Below are 4,695 nucleotides of genomic sequence, written 5' to 3' on the forward strand. Positions count from 1 at the left end.
GTCCGCCTCGACTCGCGTTACGCTAAGACAGGGTGGCCGTGGTGTCACGTGCTCGTCTCGGCGTCCGTCGTCGCTACCGCGACGACGTCCGCCTCGGCTCGCGTTACACTAAGACAGGGTGGCAGTGGTGTCACGTGCTCATCTCGGCGTCCGTCGTCGCTACCGCGACGACGTCCGCCTCGACTCGCGTTACGCTAACACAGGATGGTAATGGTGTCACGTGCTCGTCTTGGCGTCCGTCGTCGCTACCGCGACGACGTCCGCCTCGACTCGCCTTACGCTAAGACAGAGTGGCAATGGTGTCACGTGCTCGTGTTGGTGTCCTTCGTCACTAGCGCGACGACGTCCGCCTCGACTCGCATTACGCTAACACAGGGTGGTAGTGGTGTCACGGTCTCGTCTCGGCAGACTGGTGATGAAGGGCAGATCGGGGATTTCCCGGCAAAAAATCTGCCTTTGTACATGTTTCCAAAACAACAACAAAATGGCTAAATAGGGGCATATTTTGGAATTAAAACATAGGCATAAACAGATATCTCAACTTAGCATTCAAATCCATTCATACCCAACAATAGAAAATTCAACATATGTCCTTCACATTTATAATATTACAACCCTTGTAATAAATCATTTCCACAAGTAAGATATGTGCAACATACTGGCTACATATGAAAAGTCCATTCTAATTTAGCACCCGTACTTTGTAGCCTTTCTGGTCAATAAAATATAAAGTAAAAATGAAACTTGTATATGGTCTTCAAAACGAGTGAAGCAAAATGGTTTCAAAAAGGTGACTTGTCCAGCCTTGCAGCAACGTTGACAACCTGAAGAGGAAATTAAGTCAATTGACAAGTACATGTATTGTAGAGGATTCATGTAGAAAAAACAAAGTGCACACAATTTCAGGAAGGTCATATGAAAAATTCAGAATGACTAAAAGTATGTAGAAAAGAACTCCATGCAGATATCTCAAGATTGGCACAGTAAAATTTTAGAGCTGAGCTATGAGCTATGCTTATTCAGAGTTCCTTTGGTTTGTGTTTCACTTCCCAAGTAAGTTAAGCAATAAATCAGGGCCGGTTACACATGTTTAGGGAAGTCAATTAATATCGTAGAGTCCAAACAGTAAAGGACTAGAACTGTCGGTGGTCAAGTTTTTGTTCAGTCATTGAAAAAAAATGAACCTTTTCATTTACCAAGCAAAATTATCAAATGAACTTTACAGAACCTGGCATGAAACTACTAGAAAAAAGCAGACCCTACGAATGGCTACTCAAACAATCAAGTACCTGTTACAGACAAAAGGAGGCTATTCTATATTAGAACTAGTCATCAAAATTATAATAGTATAAGATGCAAAATATTAGCCAAATCCTAAGCTGCAAGTTAATGGAAAAGAAGAAGAATTTATTGTGCTATTCCTCGATTGTCCAGACGCAATCAGTGGTGCATTTTGGCTGCAAAACTTACCTCCTACAGTGACAACACCTGCAACGCCTTGATTAAAATAGAGTGAGTATTTCAGAAAATTATCAGTTGTGCGATGAGAAGCAAAGCACATTATAATCAGTCGGTACAAATGCAGCAAAGCACATTATAATTCAGTCGGTACAAATGCAGCAAAGCACATTATAATCAGTCGGTACAAATGCAGCTGTCATACACAGTACATGAAAGTCTTAGTTCACATTAGTGAAACACAGACTATGTGTTAACAAAAATTACACTGTAGGTTAAACCAAAGTACATGACAATACTACTTTTACTTTATATTCTTCAAGAACATATCATTTACAGTTCTAAATTGTTGAATAATCACGCTCAAGAGGAACTATACATAGTTCCAATAACATTTGGTGAATGTAAAAAAGAGTTCATAGCTGAGGAACAGTTCACCAACCAAGACTTAACCCTAAATAATGTTTCCTAAATAAAAGAAATGATATGGTACCCACCTACCAAACAGAAAATTAGTAGAACTGGAAAGAAAGAGAAGTTAAGGATGCAATCTTTATGCAAGATGAAAGATACACTTTTCCTGAAAATTACTTCTCAAATTCTCAATGGCCACATTAATGTCACTGCATGAAAAGATGTTACTTTTTCAGAAAACTGCTACAATAAGTGATGACCATTCCACTCCTAACGTCCTCTCTACGTTATATGAATTAGGAACCATATCGCTGCAGGCTGCAGCTTTCATTTCTGTGGATATCTCAGTTATTTCAATTTTTCAAGGACAATTGCTCGATATACCACAAAAAAATTACAGACACACATAAACTGGCAATGGGTACAGTCTGCCTGATTATTAGAAAGTGCACCATTATTCAGTATCCAAACATCTTGACATACGAACTACTAAGAAGTTCTCCGCATATATAAAGGAACATATTAAAATGGATTATTCCTTCTTCTTGAGGGGTAAGATGGATCATTCCTTAAATTTTGAATTGTTTGCTACATATTGCTCCTAGTATATTGATACTATTAGTCCTTGATAATGAAATGCACCAACTAATTTATCCTTAAATCTAATTTATTAAATCTAAATAATTCGATTGCCATTTTCTACACAATATTAGTTCTTCAAACCTGCAGATCACTGAATCAGAAAATTGCACTCCATTATCCTTACAACTAGTCTCCGTAATTATAATATGTCATCCATTGAGGTGTGTGTGTGTTCTCCCATCTGTCACACTATGATCTGGTGATGCAAGAATACAAAATCTCAGATCAACAAACAGATTTGACCAATGCTAAAACAAATTGATGATTTTCTCAAGGAAAACAACACACCTCTTGATGATCTTGGAAACGTAGTTGTCTAAATGAATGGAATACTCACAGCACTCGACATGCCTGTTATCTTCTCTTTATGACCATTCGCCCGCCAACCTGCTGCAAGCCTACAGCTGCACGATTCTGCAGTTTACATATGCGTAAATGTTTCTGTTGTAAAACAGCAAAAACAGAGAAGAGGATATATCCAGAATCTTTAAGTGTGAAGATCTAGCACCTACTGAATATAGATTGTGCCTACATCTATAAGCTTCAAGAAAACAAACTAGGTATCCAAATTAGACTGTATGACATTTAAGCCATAATTATGGGAAAATCTGAAGTATATTGTTGGACAACGATGCAATTCTGAAGGATATAAAATTCCATGTTGCTGGATGCAGGTAATGCAATAACAGGTTCAGCAGCCAGCCATACAAAATTAACTAGTCTGTATGTCAGTAATTGAGGAAAGAATTAGAGGATTCAGATTCCAATGGGGGACTTGCTTACCGCTGCCTCGTTTGCTCATCATTGGCTCGTAGGCGACTATGTAACGTCATGAGTCACTCTGCTTCCTCTCCAGATGGACGATGAGCAGATAACCTCCCAGCCACAACGGCCGCCCGTGCTACACCCAGTCTCGATGTGGCACGGCGCATGACTACCACCACGCAGAGAACGCCGGGGTGCACGGTCGTCCTTCTCCCCCACGTACACGACGCAGCCATGTCCGCCACCCTCGAACCGAAGCCCCGCTCCAGCCGCAATGGTGCCGCCCCGTGCTCCCTTTCCCTCCTCCACAACCAAGCCGCGACCTGTGCTCCTCCACCGATCCTCGATTGTGGCGGCCAGATCCAGCACGGACGAGCGCGGCGGCGGCCAGATCCGGCCGGATGTGCACGATGGCACCCAGATCCAGGCGTGTGGCGGCCCCCAACGACCATGTCCTCCCTCCCTCCGTCTCAATCGGCGTGGGTAGGGGAAGCGGGTGCGGCGGCGTGGTGGTGGGGAATGTACCAGCAGCCCTAGGCGGGGCTGTGTGGATGGGGATGCGGCAGTGTTCACGGCGATGAGTGCGGCGGCGATGTTCACGGCGATGAGTGCGGCGGCGGTGGGAGGAGCCGACAGCGAGGAGGGGGGAGGGAAGCGGCAGGGCAGCTGCGGCGGAGGAAAAAAGGAAACGAGCTAGAAAAGGAAAGGGAACAGGAGGTGCGCTACGCGCGGTCGGAATCGATCGCTCTCGCGATCGATCGCCAAGGAGTCGTGATCAATGATATGATATTTAGATGTGCAATTCTTATGACACGTTAAAATGTGCTTTAAAAATACTAATTTTCCTTTCTACTGTTGCGGGGGAGGGAGGCCTGGCTCTTGCTTGCTTTCTACTATTACGGTTTGCCGTACATCTATTCGCTCAGTCGTAAGGCCAAAATTTAACTAGTAGTAATTCTTTGTGTGATGGGTGAATCTGCTTGTTAATTACTACTACGCCAGTACGACACTTGGCTGCAATATTTCAATGTCTACAAACTTGATATTAGAACTTTCTCTCGGTTCACAACTTTTACTTGGAAAAATTGCACATCTAAATTTAATTCTTTTCATTTGAGCGTCCTATGATGCTAATTATCCTACTTTGACACTATATTCAATATAAAATATGAGACGAATTGCTTCAACACTACTACATGATAATTGACATTGATAAGGATTAATTAGTAGTTAAGGCCTCTTCTGATGAAATTATTAGTATCTTATTGACAGTCAAAGAGAAAATTTGAAGTGTGTTTTTTTAACTTTATCAGTTAAGAAAATTTGCACCACAAATATTTTATCAACTTGGCTTGCCCAACTATACTCAAATCCTGGCTCCGTCACTATATACGTGACACATCAGTGATTCTCCGG

At 42.3% G+C, this 4,695-nt stretch overlaps 1 long non-coding RNA gene across 1 annotated transcript; it reads right to left on the reverse strand.

Moving 5' to 3' along the window:
- Window positions 1-525: 525 nt before the first annotated feature.
- Window positions 526-4,046, reverse strand: LOC119357006. The gene is made up of 3 exons (XR_005172108.1): window positions 3,298-4,046; window positions 2,803-2,928; window positions 526-2,710 (listed from the first exon to the last, which is right to left on the reverse strand). It is a non-coding gene; the product is annotated as an uncharacterized LOC119357006 (long non-coding RNA).
- Between the last annotated feature and the right edge of the window lie 649 nt (window positions 4,047-4,695).

The sequence above is a fragment of the Triticum dicoccoides genome, chromosome 2A, assembly GCF_002162155.2.
Source record: "Triticum dicoccoides isolate Atlit2015 ecotype Zavitan chromosome 2A, WEW_v2.0, whole genome shotgun sequence".
Taxonomy (NCBI): Eukaryota; Viridiplantae; Streptophyta; class Magnoliopsida; order Poales; family Poaceae; genus Triticum; species Triticum dicoccoides.